General features: G+C 37.6%; 1 protein-coding gene across 3 annotated transcripts in view; it reads left to right on the forward strand.

Annotated features, from left to right (window-relative positions):
- Nucleotides 1-20,419, forward strand: part of LOC129780005 (zwei Ig domain protein zig-8-like) — a 182,116-nt gene that overhangs the window by 83,764 nt on the left and 77,933 nt on the right. The window contains exon 1 of one of the 3 annotated variants that reach the window (XM_055787838.1): nt 19,129-20,068. The exons of the other annotated variants lie outside the window; for them this stretch is intronic. The gene's annotated coding sequence lies outside the window, so the exon portion shown is untranslated. Of the gene's footprint in view, nt 1-19,128; nt 20,069-20,419 lie in introns of those variants that run through there. 3 annotated transcript variants of the gene reach the window in all.

The following is a 20,419-nucleotide window of genomic DNA, read 5'->3' on the forward strand; positions in this document are numbered from 1 at the left end:
TTCCCATTACCAGAATTACCACCAAAATAATAAGATGAACTCAGCAGCATCCGCTAGCATCCGGTCGAGCGCGTCACCTGGCGCTGTGGGAAACGACCTCGTTACAATCAGTTCCGAGAGGCCTCTTGAGTGGTTATGCAAATGGCCTTGCTACGATGAGTGACTGTTTGCTCCCGTACACGTACTCGATCCATCCACTGCGATCCCTCAAACTAATGGCTCTGGTTGAAATGGTAAATGAGAACGATAAATTATTAATCCAGCTTTCGGGAACTCATGTACGGAGTGACACGCAGGACGTGTTCGAGTGCTGTAGAGATCCTTTTCGTTTTTTTTTCTTACGTTATATTATCATTTGTCTTTGGGGATCAGTCCGGCAGAATAAGCTGTCTGACTAATTATGCTATGGAAATTTATGAAATGTGTTTTGCACAGCAATCTTTTTCCGGGTTATAATTTACGACGCCCGTTCATGAACCGGTTCGCTTTGAAGGATGAGTAAGACTTGAATCACTCTTCAACTAGATGATTGAATAACATTACACACTGATTAATTCCTTTTAACCATTTCTAGTTAACCCTTAGAGTACGGAGTGCGTAATGATGACAAGTTTAACCACCGTTCCATGAGCTGATCTTACAGTTAAACTAGTTTTAAAGAGAAGAAATTAAAAAGACCTAATTCGCATGTTAACTTCCAACCGATTCATAACTACTGCATGGACTGAACAATATTTAAGTGATTAAAGAAAAACTAATCTTGGGGGATTTTAAGTCCCCCAAGAATTTTTTATTTTTTCCAAAAAGGACTCCGGTACACAGATGTCCTGGGTGATATTTGTAAGTAAATTGTCTAAATAAGAATATCGGAGAGTTTTCAAATGGTTTAGTGGGTTGAGACCAAGATGTACAACTTCGTCAAATATGAAATGCAAAGTTTCATTGTCTCCGAAGACAGGAAATAAGCATTGAATTGATTACTACTCAATACTGAACTTGGAAATGTCATCGAAGAGAAAAATATTCCGAGAAAACCATGAGGCTTGGCATGAGACATCAGTCATCATTGTAGTACAAATAATGACTTCAACTAGACCTCAAACTCAACTAGATGAGAAGGTTGATAATTATCGATTATGTAGTCGGACTTCTGGACGTCCTCAGAAGGTTTTAGAAAGTTAGTACATGATTTACTGAAATATTGATATATTATCTACGAAAAAAGTCTCAGCTTTCCAAAAATCACACGAGAAGCCAAGGTCTCTCTTTTCTTGACACCTAAAAATCATGAAAATAACTTTCTTCTCAAAAAATTAGCTACTATTAAACAACATTCTCGTCCAAAAGTAAACATTTACATTAACCTTTCCCTTACCGTTCATGTATGGTACATCGAGGCAAATTGAAACACGGGGTAAGTTGGAACGTAAGTCATAACTTTTACTGGGAATGATTGGTTGACGTGATATATTTTCCAGTAAACAATACATTTTAAACAACTTTAATAAAATCATAATCAGAATATCGAAATGCTTTAACACAATCCGCGCCTTTGTTTACTCAAAACAAATATTTTTGCGCGCTGACTCAAACGGTCCGAAAACATTGTTTTTTTTTAAAAAAAAAGGACTTCAGAATTGCACTTCAGTTAATTAAAAAATGATAATTGAGTGATTTTGAGGAATTTTGAAAATTAAACCGAACATTCTTTTGCCGTTTTAAACTTTGAGCATTTCAACTTACCCCATGTTTTCTCAATCCTGAGGTAAGTTGAAACTGGAGGTTTCAATATTAATGTAAATTTTAATGAATGTTACCGGACATTATCCGCCTGGGATTTCTGTGTGAATGTATAATGATACATTCAAAAAAATATTTTATGAAGGAACACTCATACATGGAACAGGTCAAATTTGTCATTTTTTCAACTAGGTGTTGTTGAAATATGTAACGCAAATTTTCTACTATTTTCTAGTCCCTCTTCCCATAAAAAGTATACAATAGCAATACAACAGAGACACGCACTGTCTGTGATACCGTGCGCGAGTATACGAGTTATGATTTTGCGCGCGTGTACATAAGAGTTAACCTAACATTTCCGTGATAGTTTGAGACCCCTACCCCTCTCTAATGGGGGGCTGCCATACAAATTAAACGCAAATTTGTACATTACTCCGGAATTAATGAAGCAGATGAAACGAAATTTGGCATGTGGGAGTTTTAAGGTGCAATAAATTATTTTATGGTGGTTAGACTCTCCACCCCCTCTCTAAGTAAGAAAACGTGAATGTTTGAAGGTATTGATAACAAAAAACAAATGTTGGGCGGGACGAAGTTTGCCGGGTCAGCTAGTTCATAAATATAAAAGAAGAATTTAATTTTTGATTCATCCCCTTAAGTTGTAAAATACCTTTCTCACAAATTCGAACTCTTTCATGATGTGATAGAGGATCATATTTGATGAATTTTTTTTAAGCATCTGTGAGAATTTCAACAATGACAGAGTCATTTAAATTTTTTCTGTTTCGGGCTCTGCTTGCCCTAAACTGGCTCTTATAAAAAATAACCCTCTATAGGACAATGCTGTTGCTTCCATCTTAAAGATGAGAAAAAACTTCCAAAATAGAATATTTGAGTAACATTTTAAAAGTGAAAACTCAAAAGTTGGTGGTTATCGAAGTATTATTCTTTATTTCATCCAAAAATTCAGTTTCGGCAAGCGGATTAAAACAGCTCGGAGTACTGTGCAAGGGTGTTGTGCGTGGGCTTTCACATCAGTTGCAATTGGTAGAGATCACGGCAATTAAGCTTTTCCGCCATGGCGATGCGACTAAATGACATTGGACTATTTTGTATGAATCGTGCTACATGGTATAAGAATATTGATCCAAAATTGTGTATATAATATTGTCCAATAAAATAACTCAATTATCAACCAATTATGACCATTATGGCGGTTTCACGCAAACTCCATCAACCATAGGACGTTTAATGTGTTACAAAGTATTGCTAACAGTATTTGTGCCGTGTTTTTGAGTCACTAAATAGTTCAGATAATTGGTCTTTTTCATGCATCGGATCATAATAAATGCTCTCAATTAGTAATGGAAGCCAGTGGAAAACCCTGTGCCTCATTATTATTCCATCCGTGGCCAAACTATCTAAACGAAACCACACAAATCAACATGTTGCAGCTCGTAACAAATTTTGTGCATTTCAACATTTCCTCCGTGTACGTGACATACAATGTGGCAAATTGAATGAAATAATTTAGTTCACCTGTTGGATTCAGCACGTGTTTAGGTGGTTGATTCGTTCCCATTTTTCATCGTCTTGCTTTTCATGTATTCATTTATTTAATAATTATGATTGAATTGAGCTTGCTACAAATGTAATTGATACACAGTGATTTTTTATAATTTCGAAGAATCCATGAAGACAACGAACAAGAGAAATTATCCGTCCAACATAGAGTTAAAGTGCCATATTTTAGAGTATGTTTCGATTGTGTGATAAAAAATAAAAAAATGAGTGGGTTATATCTATGATATAACCGCAAGGTTGACGTGGGACTATCTTAGCTTAGCAATCATTTATTTGTATTGATCAAATCTTTGATTAAATGAAACAATTTCCGAATTCAATAGAATTCAATATATTTGCTTTGCGAATAAAAAGATTGTATAATGCCATGTAAGGTCAATTCATGCATTGTGATAGATTATTTTCTTCGTTACAAGTAAAGTTAATGACAGTCCTTTCACGTTTGGTATGATGCCTAGAACAAAATATGTGAACGGAAGAATTATCAAACGATTATTTTATTTTACATTTCCCTCTGAAGTTTGCATCTCTCAAGTTTACGTACTTCTCAAACGGCGAATTTGCTTGATTTGATGAACTTCAGGCACCCAGTTTCGATTTTGACATGTACGTCGAACGCATATTGTTTAATCAATAGGCAACAAATGGTTATCAACATTTTGCCTAATCATCAAATGGTACTTGTAGAAATTCAGTGAGCAAACGATATGAAGGCATATCCTTCAATTCAATCTTGAATAACCGAACCAAAGCGTTGTGTTCGTATTCACTTTTGTAATCCGTGTTAGGAAAACACTTTTCGGAGCGCAAAGAAAAATATGTGGGTGCTTGCATGTATCAACAACTTCAACTTCTACTTTTTATACTATAATACTCCCAACCTGCATGAATTTGCAATGCCAATTTCCTCAGACACCTTCGTTCTGAAGTCTATGTTAGGGACACACATTTCAGTCGGAACAAAAGTACTCCCGACCTGCATGAATTTGCAAAGCCAATTTCCCCAGTTACCTTGGTTCTGAAGTCTGTGTTTGGGAAACACATTTCAGTCGGAACAAAAATATCCCCGACTTGCATGTATTTGCAATGCCGATTTCTCCAACGCTGCTTGGTTCTGAAGTCTGTGTTAGGGAACACATTTCGGTGAGAACAAAAGTCTCATACTTTCATGTTTTTGCAATACCGATTTCGCGTAAAGAAAGCGTAAATCGGGCCAATCAAAACGAGGCAATCAGGGCGTTTAGATAACGTTTAACATTTTACAGTTATTCAATTGTTTATCTAATGAAAAATAACATTTTATTAATTACGATAGAAGCATATAAATATTCGCTATCAATTGATGCAAACATCTTTCCAATCCAGCAAGAAATATTCGAGTTATAAGCATTCGGAATCTTTCATTTTTTCCTGCATGTTCTGTGCTTAGGTTTTCATTTTACCTTCCATATACTCCGGTTAGACGTAGTCCCACGTCAAAAAATAAACTTTAAAAATAGCTATTGCTATCATTGTTAGTATGTTTTGAACTGCCACTAACAGCACAATCTCAAATAAAGAGGCCTTCAATCGATTGTTTAATGCTTAGTATCGGGTTCATATTCGAAACATGTTCATATAATCATGTGAGTAGAAGTCGTTCCGCTTAAGAATCGTGAGCTAAGCCTACGAATTTTTAAAAGAGTCAGTCAAAATACGATATATGATAAGACAGATTTTCAGATCGTTCTCTCAGCGGAACACTTTTTAAAGTCAATACAAAAAGTGTTGTGTTGTATTATTTTTATCAAAATTTCGTAAGCATTTGGAAAAATTACCACTTAACGAAAAAAAGCAGTTGTTTTTTAACGTGGGTCTATGATTTCGTGAAGTACGCGGAGCACGAATTGGTCTATGGAGTCGTAATAGGTACTGGGATTCAATAATATGTTTCAGTGATTTCAAGAATAACTATGGTAATCCTCAGGAGCGTGTATATCAATATCAGTTCTCATGGTGTGTATATTTTCCTGTATATCAAAAAATCTTCAAAACTATCTTCAAATTCGACCAAACTTTCAATAATTCCGTTGTATTGAAAATATCATTTATCTACTAAAATTGTAAAATTTCAACGCTTGAAATGAGCGGTATATCCCAAAAAGCTCCATCTAATCCATTGTCGGTTGTAACTAACATTCTGCAGCGCTGATTCCCCAAAATTGCTTACGAAAATGGAACGTGTCACTCGTGTCATTCCTCTGCAATTCGCTTAGATTTTCCCATTTTGTCAATTGCCTATCGAGCGATTGGCAATTTTCGTGTTCGCTTGGTGTGGCTCTGCGGTACAATATGGTTTCTGATTTCTCGTTTACTTCTTTTGCCGTCTGTCAACATTATCAATTATGATGACAATGCCAAAATCTTTGTATTGGGTGATGTTCCGGTGAGAAACGTTTGAAATTGTAGTTCTGTACACGGGTCCCAGCTCAAGTTTTTGCTCTATTTCGTACATCATAAAAATCCATTCCCTTCAAGCATATAACTAACGTAACCCTTCGTAACGCAAGCCTTCTTGAAATGACGGAACGTTTAAATCCGTCTACTATCACGCCAATAAAAAAAAGCACCCAATCTTCGCCCAACAGATTTCAACAATTCACTTAACCATTTTATGGTCACATTCAAACATTCAGCGCTAATGGTGTGAGCGTCGATTGAAAATACTCCCCCACAAGAGAGACACGACGGTTGGTATTTTCTTTCCACAAATGCAATAATCCTGCTCATAACCATTCCGGTGTGTGTTTCCGGTCGCTCTCGTTTCGTGTCATTTGTTCGGTTGATTTCCTGTGGGATTGCTCTGTGAAAGTGAAACGCAATCGTGCGATTCACCGGCGAAATAATGGAGTCATTCGGCAGAGTGTTTAATGTGGAATGTAATGAAATTGAAACGAATTGGAGGGAGGTATTTTACACTATATGTGGGGCTGACCGCAATATGGATGACTGTGCGAAACTTTTGCCAGATTTGTCTAGCACTAGAGAGTGCTACGATCTTTCGATGGGACATAGGCTGGCAGCACTGATTCTCTGCGGTAAGCACCATTTGCCCAACTAAAATAAGTTTCTCAGCTATGATAAAGGAATATCCAAGAGAATTTTGATGACAAACTATCATCAATTAGCGATTATATGTAGATACTCCATCCGGGTGATCAGGGTATACCGAATGCAATTGGACATAAATTTCATGTTCGCAATCGACATGTTGCAGTATTCACAAAGCAGCAGAGCAGAAGCCTACAGCATCCAATATTCATCCTTATTATAAAAGCCCACCAAGGCTGGAACCAAACAGTGGTACATGAATAATGAGCATTATAGGCAGCATTCATTCCTCGGCGATTTTTGCATTGAAATTCAGCACTCCTTCAATATTATATTCAACGATTTTGACGTAGGACTACGTCTTTCATTTCTATACCGGGGTGTAAAATCAAAGTTTCGAAAACGAAACCGTTACGCCGGAGACCGAGATTTTGAGCGTTAATAGCTCCTAAACAACTGAACGAACTGGTATGATAAACACTTCATTCGAAAGATAAAATGTCTAAGCGTTATATAATTGTTACTTTTTGATCCAAAAACTTGTTTCAATAGTCTTAAAATTGCTTTCAAAACAGGCTATTGAAATCATCAATCGGTATATAAGCGAGCGCCGCCCGGAAGTCCACTCAGTTATAATTGAACAGCGATTGGAGCATGTTGTCGCTATTGTGGTGAAGCTCTTCGTTTATCATGAAAGCGCGGATGAACGGTGTCACCAAGAGCCTGTTTGTACACCTTAGGCCAGAAGAGAATCCATCAGGAGGAGAGTGATTCCACAAACGGTTCCCCGGGAAGAGATCGGAGCAGCCGCCACACACACATACACACGCGGAACTCGTTTGGATGCCATTCAGCATCGAGAAAATTCCGAAAAGATCCAATCGTTACTGAAAAAAATACATTCATGCGAAAGAGTTCATTTTAATGTTTTCTGTCCATGTAACACTACGACTAAATATTTTTCAATCAAGTGCTATTAACAGGTGGTTATCGAGTTAGCATTAACCACTGGTGGGCTTCGAGTATCGAGGAAAATCAGGAAAGAACTAATCGTTGCTGAAAAAAAATCTGCCAGTTCCCCTGGGAATTGAAAAATACATTCATGCGAAAGAGTTTATTTTAATGTTTTCTAACCATATAACACAGCGACCAAATACATTTGATTTTGTAATTTTTCAATCAAGTGTAATTAGCAGGAAAGCTTCTGAACATTATTCTTCCCTATCAGTAGGATATTTTCGTATCCAATATTGTATGCGCGCAACGGAAAATGTTTCGCATCGCGAAAATTATATAATTTTCAATCGATTATTGCTCAGTCGTCGCAAGTTTCAAACTCAGAGAGTTCATTCCCCTCTAGTTTTCCTTCCAAATTGCCATCGTAAACCACACCTTCTCTCGATTCAATCACGCACAAAAAGCATACTTAAGCGATATTCTGGTGGTGAAACGCGTTTCAAGGCGAATGAACTGAAAAGTTTAAAGCCTCTTTAATCCAACATCATCATCATCATGAAACGCGTTCATTTTTTCTGAGGACATCGACAAGACAACATCATTACTGAACGAGCTGAACGTGCTGGACGAGCTGGATGGCGAGGGATCGAGGGATTCATTACCAGGCCTGACCTGACCTGAAACACATGCAGTTTGTGTGGAACTGTGAGGGAGGGCAAAAAAGCCGATTCATCAGAAGGAGAAGAGAAGACGACCGAGAGAGTACCAGCATCGAAAATTGGTTCCGGGTGAGGTATCGAAGCAACTGCCACACGTATACACGCGTGCAACTTACGTTCGCTGGTTATCGAGAAGAATCCGGAAAGAAGTGATCGTTGCTGTAAAATAATCTGCCAGTCCCCCTTGGACTTGGAAATTACATTCAAGCGAAATAGTTTATTGTAATGTTTTCTATCCATTTAATACTGCGACCAAATACAATTAATTGTGTGATTTTTCAATCAAGTGCAATCAACAGGTGGTTATCGAGCTAGCATTAGCCACTGGTGGATTTCGAGAAGAATCGAAGAGAATCCGAAAAGATGTCGTTGCTGCAAAATAATCAGCCAGTTCCCCTTGGAATTGAAAATTACATGCAAGCGAACGAATTTATTTTAATGTTTTTTATCCATATAATAATGCGACCAAATACCTTTAGTTCTGTGATTTTTCAATCAAGTGCAATTAGCAGGAAAGCTTCTGAAGATTATTCTTCCCCATCAGTAGGACATTTTCGTATCCAATATTGGATGCATAAAACCTTGTACCTCCAACGTAACGCTCTCGTTTTCGAAGTCCCCCAAATATTCATTTATTCATTCATTCAGAATGAATTCAGATTCAACTTCAAACAAATGATCACTAAAATCAACGATAGTCCTACGTCACCATTGCGGTTATATCATAGATATAAACCACTTCCTGTTTTTCCCATTGCTGTATACACAAGCATTCCAAATCGGTTCCAGAAAAAAGCAACACTTGTGCCATGAGGAAAAGAATATTTTTTTACTGTTGAACGGAAGGAAAGTTTAAAGTACATGGCGCTTCTCGGGACGAAATACATAAATAAAGGTTCGGGGAATCAACAGAAATGCTGGAAAAGTATCGAACATATCGTACATGTGTATACTTTCGCATCCTTTTTCCCGTTTTTGTCACTAGTTCAACCCGTGTTTTCGGTGTTATGAATGAATAATCTACTTATTTGTCGTTGAAATTGGATTCGGTTTCTCCGAAGAATCAAGCATGGTCAATTTAGTAATGGAACTCAAATAGCTGCGTGTATTGATTTTAGTTTAGCAATTTAAAAAAATATTTCGCGCAAATATAGGATTTTCTTTTCTTTAAAAACATGAACAATGTTTTGTTATTGTTAATGTCATTTCTCATACATAGGTGCTTGAACCATCCAAAAGTTTTTTTTTCCGAAATTAGACACTCAATTCATCTTAGTATAACGACCTAAAAAAGGCTTCCCAAAAGCGTGTTAGTGGGAGGAAGTTTTCGTGTTTCGGGATGAATCGCTTACACGCTTTTAATTGTGTCTGGGATGAGCTCCCGTTCCTACTCTGTAGCGTGACCAAGCTGTGCATGTCATTAGCTGGAGTTAATTATAGTCTCGAAAACAAGCTTGACAAGCTTGACAAATGTGCCACATATAAATTCTGTTGATTACCACAGAGAATGAAACGAACAACGTTCGAAACAATGTCATTTTTCATTCTTAGCTGACTAGAATTGTGTATCCGATTTAGAACTCAGAGTAATAAAATCGTGTTGAACACGCGCTTGTGATTATTGGGGATTACTTTGACGGTCCATTGGAGTGTGCAATTGTGTAAAATTTTTAAGTCAAAACTTACCTCGCTCGAGTTGAGTGATTGCAAGCAGCTTGCAAGTTTTGTGGCCGTGAATGCAGTACTTCGGCCAAGTAGACCTCCACTCAATTATATAACAATCCAATTTAACCGGTTCTCCCTGCGGTAAATAAACTACTTGGCACCAAGAAGGCAAATCCAGCATCTCTTCTTGGCAGAAAATCGTTTCCTCCACAACGAAAGAATTTCATCGTGGTTCACTGGCAGTTCTAAATGCGAAACTTTGACAATTTCAAGAGTTTTAATTACTTTCCACCAGTGGTAGTATTTCAATGCAATTGCTGCATTGCAACATTAATCTCAAAGCATAAGCATAAGGTTCTGTTCAGAATATTGTTTATCAGTGGAAATAAAATGAAGATGGAAATAAAATTAAATACCCCACATTTCCCGATCTTTGGGCAACGCCACTAAGAATGTGCATCATTCAATACCACCCAATTCTAAGTATGGTTACACAAGATAATCGAACATGTTGAATTAATAAAAACTTAGTGTGTTTACAAACTCTAAATTTATATTCAAATTCACAGCTGTAACCGAGCAAAAGTAACATCAGAGAGACAAACACGACACGTGTTTTGATATAACCACCAAGTATTTATAACTATTTCACGAAAACTTTCCCCAAAATCCTGCTGGGGAGCTCTGACTTTGTAATTATTGAATCGAGCCACGCAAAGCAGAATGAGACTGCAAAATACTTCGAAACGTGCGCCTGCTAGCGGCGCCAAATTGGGGAGTGGTTGCAGACACGAACAAAGTGGAAAATAATTACCATCATCCAGTGTGGGTGAAAGCTGTTTTCTTCAGGTATTTTATAAACGGAATTATAAACGAAAAGTGAAAAACAAAACAAAAAAAGCAAGTGCCAGGAGAGGCAGAACTGTGTAGAGGAAATGAGGTTAAAATGGACAGGGTTGGTAAAATGAACCAATGCTCAAACTTCGATAATTTAACTATAAACAAATTGATACTTCTTCATAATCCTATTCTTAGAACATTTGAAGCTGTTTAAGACACCCTGTTACGCATGAAACTGTCAAATGTAAAAAAATAATAAATAAAACAGAAATTTCTCTCACGGTAGCCATTTTGATGTAATTTTCTGTGTATCGTATTTAAGGAATTTCTCGTGAAATTTAAATTATTCGACCTGATATCTTCGACAAAACATCAATTTGGACAACTGTTCACATATTCAATGAGATGTAAACGGATATTTTGTTTGGTTTCTGTGATTAATTCGCATTCGAAATTACTTTGTTGTTTGGGGCAAAATGAGCCACCACTGGATAACGACTAATAATGTCATGTTTTCCAAAGCTGATCCACCTCATCAAATGTTGCTTTTCAAGGGGTTCCTTTTGTGGCTTTGACCCTGAAAAAATATGCCACCTCGACCAAAAGCAAACCTCAATATGTGAAGCGTTATGTGTTTCTAACTACTTTTTCGCACGTATGAGTAAATTCTTATTACTACTCTAGGTGAATAAGCTCAGCCTACTATTCCAATAATGATTTAGAAAAATTTAGATAAGGAACAACGCCTAAATCTACCCATTTAGCATGATATGTGTAATTGTTCATTTTACCACCACCATGTGATCATTTTAACCGCACGATAAGAAAATGCTCGATTTTACATCTTATTTTCTTTTAATGAAAAATGTACCATTTTTATTTTTTACTAGCTGACCCGGCAAACTTCGTCCCGCCCAAAATTTATTTTTCGTTATCACATCCATGTTTCCTTACTAAGCGCTGTTCATGGGTCCAATCGCAGAATTGTTCATTGATTAAAAAAAAATACGTTTAAAATTACCTTTTACTATAAAATTCCTAGTACTTCTACCAAAACTCGTCATTATAATATCAGATTATCTCAGACACAATTCTCGTTCAAGTTCACCCCTAAATTCCTCTCTCGAGTTTTGCTCTTATCAACACATTCGGCGATCCATTCATATTTATATAGATAGAAGATGATAGTGGAGTAGGAGTGCGTTTTAACACATTAAAATCCATTTCCATTTTCAAACGAAAATCAATTTCGTTAGCGCAAACATTTGTGTTTCATTTGTATGGCAGCCACCCCTCGGAGAGGGGGGAGGAGTATCGAACCATTATAGAAACGTTAATCAATCTCTAAAACCTCTATATGCCAGATTTAATTCCATTTGCTTGATTAGTTCTCGAGTTATTCAGACCCCCCCACCTCCTGTTGAGAGGGGGAGGAGTGTCAAACCACATTAGAAACAGTTATTGCCTCCTAAAATTTCCACATGCCAAATTTGGTTCTATTTTCTTGATGAGTTCTTAAGTTATGCAGAAATTTATGCTTCATTTGTATGGCAGACTCCCCCCCCCCCTTTTTGAGAAAAGGGAGAAGTGTCTAACCACCATAGAAACATTTATTGCATTCTAAAACCTCCACATGCCAAATTTGGTTTGGTTTGCTAGATTAATTTTCGAGTAATGCAGAAATTTTTGTTTCATTTGTATGGCAGCCCCCCCTTAGAGAGGGGGAGGGGTTTCGAACTATCATAAGAACCATCCCCGACCCTAGAAACCCCTACATACCAATTTTTGTGTCGATTGGTTCTGTAGTTTCCGAGTCCATAAGAATCAGACAGACAGACAGAAATCCATTTTTATATATATATATATATAGATAATAAAAACCGTTTGTTGAACAACAGTTAGATAAGCTATATATTCTTCGAAGAACGGAAATTGTAGCAGTATGTGGATGAAGTAAATGGGCATTTTCCTTAGGATGTTCATTTGAACCGCTTTTCCCCTAATTAGCAGAGCCTCTGCGATTCCACGAAAAACGTCTGAGGCAGAATGGAACAGAAGCTACGTTCTCATTCTGGTTGAAAATCTATTTATACTCTCGTTTCAAACGAGACAAAAAACATGTTTATGTTCGTTACGTGTTCTTGCTGCGCGAAGGGAAGATGAAAGTATGATCACTTAATTAATGCTTACACAGAGCAGGGACAAAATGAATGAATGACTAGATTTGTGTTGTTTTACATCTAGTTAAATTTTGGAACGTTGATTATTTTCTCCTATTAACGTAGTTTTTCGTCTTGATGGAATATGTACGTACGGAGCAGCAATAGAATACATTTTAATAAGTTTATGGGCGGAGGTTGTGCTATTTTCAGTGATCGATGGAGGATTGAGCGAATTTCAACGATTTATGAAGTATGGAGGCGTTTGAATCAAGAACAAAGGGCTTGACTGGGTAAGGAAATGAAAAGTTCTCCCAAACCAAATCACCAGTTATAAGGAAAATATTATATAGGGTACCAAATATGAAATTTTGACTATTTTTTCGAACCCCTTTGGATCTATGGTGAAAATTCTAGATAGCTAAATAGTTCAATAGATAAAAATTTGAAAAAAAAATACTGAAAGTGCATCTTACTATGGTGTATCGAGATATATGATCAATTTTTTTTCATCAAAATTGTAGTATTAGAAAAAATCTTCAAACACTGGATTTTTTTTGAGGACTTCAAAACCCAGTACTGGTTCAACTTATATTCAAATATGTTCGAACGCGATTTTGAATATTCATGACTTTTTTTTTCAGAAAAATTTGAGAACGTGGTACGAAAGTAAATAATTTTTAAACAATATTTTTTTAATTTCATTTTTTTATTTTCTAATATATTTTTTTATTTTCCTGAAATCTATAAGTGTATCGTATTCATGTGTTCGTAAAAGGTCACCCAAAAATTATCACCAGAGCAATGAATCTGCCTTATTTTTCAAAATGATTACCAGATAAACGTTAACTCATTTGTAGAGAAAAAAAAAGGCGTCGCATAAATCAAAGCTGACAAAAGCCGGATAATTTTCATGTTACATTTTTTCTGGTACTCATTAACATCCATTGATGAAGAACCCTCGATGTTTCAAAGCGGAAACTATTTCTAGAATGCTTCCAAAATCAGTTTGTTCTTGGAGTTCCAGAAAAAGACTACAACCTATGGGCGTTCCGATAATAGATAACTGCATTGCGCACCATTGCTTGTGGGGATTAAATTTCCTCTGGCGATGGACTAATTAAAGATTGTCCAACGCCAACAGTATGACGAATCAGGGACAAATTCAAAACATAAATGTAATATATCGAGAAAAATAAGAAATGTCAATCATGCTAAATTCAGAAATACTGGACAAGGAATTGAAAAAAATATTCAACGATCTAGCAATTTGAATATTGGCAGCACGTCAACCATAATCACAAAATCTTGGAAGCTATCTCATGTGGTCCAAAGCAAATATTTATTTCATTACTGAAGACAGAATTTCTGTATCCACCTTATTTATAATTACTGATCCTGGTAATCGAATAGTGGAACCGGACCTCGAAGTAGGAAGATTATTTCACACACAACTTTCCGACAGCCAAGGTATCGGTATAGTGAATAATACATCAGAAAAGGATGAAGATAGCGATGTTGGGAAAGATGAAGATGAAGAAAATAAGAAGAATAGTCACAGTAATCAACCGGAAATAGCAGTTCTGAAAAACAGAATGCAATTCACACAAAATTTAAATTCTAAAGTTTAATAATACGATAGAATGGGAATAACAAAATAACTTAAATTTAGCTACAATGTTTTTCACACAAAGTCTTTGAGAAAACAAAACAAATTGCTATGAGGAAAGCAATGCAACTATAATTTCGTTGTATCATGTTATATTGTGTTGTTTTACGTGTCCATGTGATAAATATTGTAATAAATGTTTTACTATAAATTTTGCATGTGGCACTGAAAATAATGTTTAAAAATACATATCGGAGAGAAAAAAAGATTTTTCGTTTTATAAAAATATCTGTTTCGAATACATCACGTTTCCATTTTATCACGCGAATTTTTTTTTTGAGCGTGATATAATCTAGACGTCACTCTATTGTATTGGGTACAAAATTGTAAAATTATGTATTTTTTCTGAATTCCTATATGATTCTCTACAAAAGCTATTATGGTGCGATTTATTATAAAAAATCCATCGAAATTAAAATTTTTTAAATTATAGTAGTTTATTCTTATTTCTAAATTATGCATTTTTTTAAATTTTTAGATCTATTGAAACATAATTGTTATTTAAATGTACGTGTTTTTGATATGTGATTTTTTCACAATTTTAGAGCGATGTGCGTTACAATTTTTTGGTAATTCGAAATTTTGGAATTTTTAAATGAAGTTATTCATGATTTGTTTTCTAGTGTTTCGAGGATTGAACATACTATTTTTTCCTAATTAATTTTTTTTATTTTCATGAAATCGATTATTTCATTGTATTCGTAGATTTAAATTCAAAAGACGAAACATATCAATATCAGATCTATTTGTAGGATTACAATTTCGTATAAATCGTTTTGAGTTCCAAGCTGTTGATTTATTTATTTATTTTGGCTTAACGTCTTTACAACATGGCCTGATTCACAATTCTTCTCCAATTAACTCGGTTCGTGGCTATCTTTCTCCAATTCCGCGGGCACCCCGTGCTCACCATGTCATGCTCCACTTGGTCTAAGCACCTTGCTCGTTGTGCTCCTCGTCGTCTCGTATCAGTCGGATTCCAGATGAACACCATTTTTGCAGGATAGTTATCCGACATTCTTGCAACATGTCATGCCCAACGTATCCTTCCAGCTTTGATCACTTTCTGGATACCTTTATCGTAGCCTTAACCAGTCTTGTCAGCTTCACTGGGAAGCCGTTTCGTCCATGATTCTCCATAGCTCTTTTAGTGTTATTGAATCGTATGCGATGAATAGATAGTGCGTGGGAACACTGTACTCACGGCATTTCTGGAGGATCTAACGCAAGGTGAATATTTGGTCAGTAGTAGACCGACATTCGATGAAGCCGGCCTGATAACCTCCCATGAATCTGTTTGCCAGTGGCGATAGACGACGGAAGATGATTTGGGAAAGCACTTTGTAGGCTGCATTCAGGACGGTGATTGTGCGAAAGTTTTCACAGTCTGGTCCCATCTTTCCACTTCTACGGTAGTTGTTCTGTTTCCAAATTCTGACAATCAGCCGATGCGCATAACTAACCAACATTTCCGGGCCCATCTTGATAAGTTCCGCTCTGATGCCATCTTTGCCAGTTGATTTGTTGTTCTTCAATTGTTTGATAGCATTCCGAACTTCACCTATCGTTGGGGGTGGCACATCTTCATTATTTACTGCACCAACATAATCGCCTCCATTGTCATCTTGGTCCTCTGCCTGTACGCCATTGAGGTGTTCATCGAAGTGCTACCTCCACCTTTCGGTCACATCTCGTTCGTTCGTCGGTATACTCCCATCCTTATTACGACACATTACTGCTCGTGGCACGAAGCCTTTTCGGGATGCATTGAGTTTCTGGTAAAACTTTCGCGTCTCATGAGAACGGTGCAGCTGTTATAGTTTTTCGCACTCCTCCTCTTCCTGGCGGCGCTCCTTTCTCGGAAGAGTTGGGTTTTCTGTCTCCGCTTCTGTCTATATCGTTCCACGTTCTGATGGGTACCTTGACGCAGCATTAGCTCCCGCGTGGCGTTCTTCTCATGTAACACTTGCTGACACTCATCATCGAACCACTCGTACCGTCGTCTTCGTTCCACTTGTCCTAGGATGTTCACCGCTACGCTGTTTATGGCTGTTTTGATCATGTTCCAACAGTCCTCAAGAGGAGCTCCGTTAATTTGTTCCTCTTCCGGCAGCGCAGCTTCAAGCGAATGTGCGTAGTTTTCGGCGACATCTGTTTGTTTCAGTCGCGTAAGATAGTACAGTTGCGGGCATCGATACCGAATGTTGTTCACAACGGAGAGTTTTGGGCGCATCTTGACTATCACCATGTAGTGGTCCAAATCGATGTTAGCGCCTCGATAGGTTCTGACGTAAGTTATGTCCGAGAAATGCCGACCGTCTATCAGAACCTGGTCGATCTGAGATTCTGTTTGATTGGGTGACCTCCAGGTGTGTTGGTGGTGGAATTTGTATTGGAACAAGATACTGCGTACGGCCATATTCTTAGAGCGAAATCGATGAGTCTTAGGCCGTTTTCATTTGTTACCTGTTGTGCGCTGTACATGCGCTGGACACTGAAATCTCCGATGATGATCTTGATGTCATGTTTTGGGCAGTGTTCGTATTCGCATTCCAGCTGCGCGTAGAATTCGTCTTTGTCATCATCAGGACTTGCAAGATGAGGGCTGTGCACATTAATTATGCTGATGTTGAAGAATCGACCCTTAATCCTTAATCTGTACATTCTTGGGTTGATTGACCACCGTCCAATCACACGCTTCTGCATATTCATGAAAGCTGTACCTAGCTCGTTAGTGTTGCCGCAGCTCTGGTAGATGGTATGACCATCGCGAAATGTTCGTACTGTAGATCCTCTCCAGCACACTTCTCGCAGTGCTACGATGTCAAACTTGCGGTTTTCCAATATTTCGGAAAGCACACGAGTACTTCCGATGAAATTGAGAGATCGACAATTCCACGTCTCGAGTTTCTAATCGTTAGTCCGTTTTCGTCGCCTGGGTCTGTGTCGACTGGTCCGGTTCAAATCTTCTTGTGTATCGTTCGTTGCTTGGTGTTTTAGTGATGCAGCTTGCAAGGTCTGCGACCAACACCACTATCTCGCAGGAGGACCATCGTGATACTGCTGCTTTATGTCCCGAGTACCACCAGGACTGGTCAAAGACGCTTATAACGGCGTCAATTCGCTTAGAGGAGCTGTTTCCGGGCTTGTGTGGCTTTTCTTGGGGGCTGACAGTGCCCAATGCTCATCCCACCACAACCTAGACAGTTCCCCTGAAGCAGTGCAGGCCAGAAAAACGATCTATGACGATAGTATTTCTGACCCGAACCTGAAGCCCCCATCTTGGCAAGCGCAACGCTTACCACTAGGCAATGGGGACCACACAAGCTGTTGAGAATGGCGTGGAAAAGAAAAAAGTACGTTTTCAATCAATGACTTTTATAGTGAATCATATAGGGATTCGGAAAAATTACCTAATTTTCTAATTTGGTACCCTGATAATATTTCTCAATACAACATGGCTGGGTAAGGAAGTAAAAAGTGCCTTAAAACCGAATCACCCGCTCTATAGAAAATATTTAATATGGTACCAAATAAGAAATGTTGACTATTTTTTGAACGCCTATGAAGTTCACCATAGGATCTATAAAAAACGTATTTTTTTTGCACGCCATTCTCAATAGCTTCGAGATAAAAAATTGGAAAAAAAAATACTGAAAGTGCGTCCTACTATGGCGAGAAATATTACCATAAAAAAATTTCAATAATAATTGAAGTACTAAAAAATTGATTAAATGATGAATTTTTTTTTCAGAATTTTCACAGTTTTGTGCGTCATAAAAAATATATTTCCAAATTTTGATTTTTTTAGAATTTTGAAACCAATTACAGGTTAAATTTATATTCAAATGTGTATGTTCATTTGTTTCGGTATACGTTTTTTGATATTGGTGATTTTTTTCGGAATACTTCGAGAACTGTGCGGTTTTAATTTGTTGACCCAATAATGTTCTGTTCATTAAAGCTGATATACCCTTATTACTTGCTGCTCTGAAATATAAGGTAGAGCTGAATCGTTACTTTTATGGCTTTGACCCTGGGGAAAAAGACCACCCCAACCAAACCCAAGTCTCATTATACGAAGCCTTATATGTTTCTTTAAACGTTTTCGTACCAACGAGAAAGTATTAATTACGATTTTAGGTGAGTCCAGCTTCTTTGATACATGTACCAACTATTTTAATAATATTCCAACAAATTTGGACGAGAAAGAACGCATAAATCTATCTTTTTTTTTTTTAAATTGTAGATATTAATTAACTCGCAATTGATTAACAATTCGTTAACTTTGATGTTGGAAAGAAACACAATGCATGGAAAAACAATTACACGGTGTAACTGCAAATTCAACTTCCGATAAGAGGTGGTAACATTCTGTACCTACCGCCAACCAAAACAACAACAAAAAATGAATCAAAACATTGAGTGCTGTTGGATGCTGTTCACGATGCTAGGGCACTGTGAGCGGAAGAAAAATCTCCGAGTGACTCAGAGAATGAGCGCCACTCCACACCACCACTCGGGCTAGTTCGAGGAAAACTCGGAACAACTATCCGTTGACGGGAGCTCCGATTCCCACATTTGGCAAGTACTCCCGAGTGGCCGTTACCGTTACGCGTTTGTTGTTGTTGATTCTAGCTGAAAGCGAGAACCGTGTGCTGATAATGAAGGAAAAGTGAAAAGTCATCTCAGTGCTTCAGTGGCGCCCAATCGGTACGGATCTTCGAGTTATGGTTCGGTGTGGTTTCAGCGCGGTATTCAGAATCGGTATAATCGTCGTGCCCTCGTCGAGGACACGTAGTGCTGATGAGTGGCTTCCGCTTTAAGGTGGGAAATATAATTAAATATAACGCTCGTGGCGGAGCAGCGTCTCATCCGCAGAGATAGTACGTGCAATAGATGGGTAATCCGGTGGATAAATAATAAGAAGGTGACGTGCAATTGAGTGCACGTGAGGATGAAGGTATGTGGAATATCTTATTGAGGAAGTGATGTGTTAGAAAAAATTCTGTCACGATCTGATGACCCCTTTAAGCTGGGATTACCTGCGTGAGGACATCGTGGTTTGGGTTCGGTCGAATATGTTCAATAATTTCATTGGCGAGTGGCATGTGACAGGGAGGCATCGATGAATGTGGTGCAACTCGGGTTGACATTCGGATAGCAGCTGGAGTCTGGCAGTGTATGATGTAAAATGGAGTTGGCGTGGATAAAAAGAATGGGGATTTATGTGCAATGCGGCGACAGCTAACTGTACAAACGTGATATATTGGATTAAACAATCTTTTTGACGTGCGACATAAGGCCGTCAGTGGATTTGCTGTTCAACTTGCGTTTTGCCGAATCGGATGCTGGAGATGTGTTTGTGAACCGATACAACAATGTTATTGTAATAGCGACATTTCGAAATATTGGATTGACGTGAGCTGGGATATGAATTTGTGGGGATTCCTTGTGATAGTTGATGCGAATGGAGAAATTAGCATCTGTGAAATGTGCTGGTGAACATCGAGTCGTGTGGAATAGCTCACAAAGAATAAAGGGATTATTACAGGTGATCATCCATTGGTGGTTCGCATTTACTGCCGGTTGATGGCAGATTTTTCGGGCATTTGAATAGCGAGTAAAAAGGATTTATACGATAGGTGAGAGATTTTAAGCTGTAGCATAAATATTGATATTTCAGCATTTTCCAAAGAATTTGAAGCTGAGTAAATCTGTGTTATACATATCTACTATTAATACTTTTTTTTATTAAATTGAACATTCATCATAGACAGTTAGTTATGCTATAAAGTATTGGCATTTTATCACGTCCTTCATTTTTCTTCTTGGATGGCAACGTTCCCAATGGATCTTTTGTTTTCTTAACGTATGTATGCCTGTGTAATTTTTGTTGAGATTTTTATTCCGATACTTAGTCGATACTATGCCGATACACTTTTATTCTTACGGATAATATGAAATGTGTAAACTTTCTGTATCTCAGTAGCCGG

The sequence above is a fragment of the Toxorhynchites rutilus genome, chromosome 3, assembly GCF_029784135.1.
Source record: "Toxorhynchites rutilus septentrionalis strain SRP chromosome 3, ASM2978413v1, whole genome shotgun sequence".
NCBI classification, from domain to species: Eukaryota; Metazoa; Arthropoda; class Insecta; order Diptera; family Culicidae; genus Toxorhynchites; species Toxorhynchites rutilus.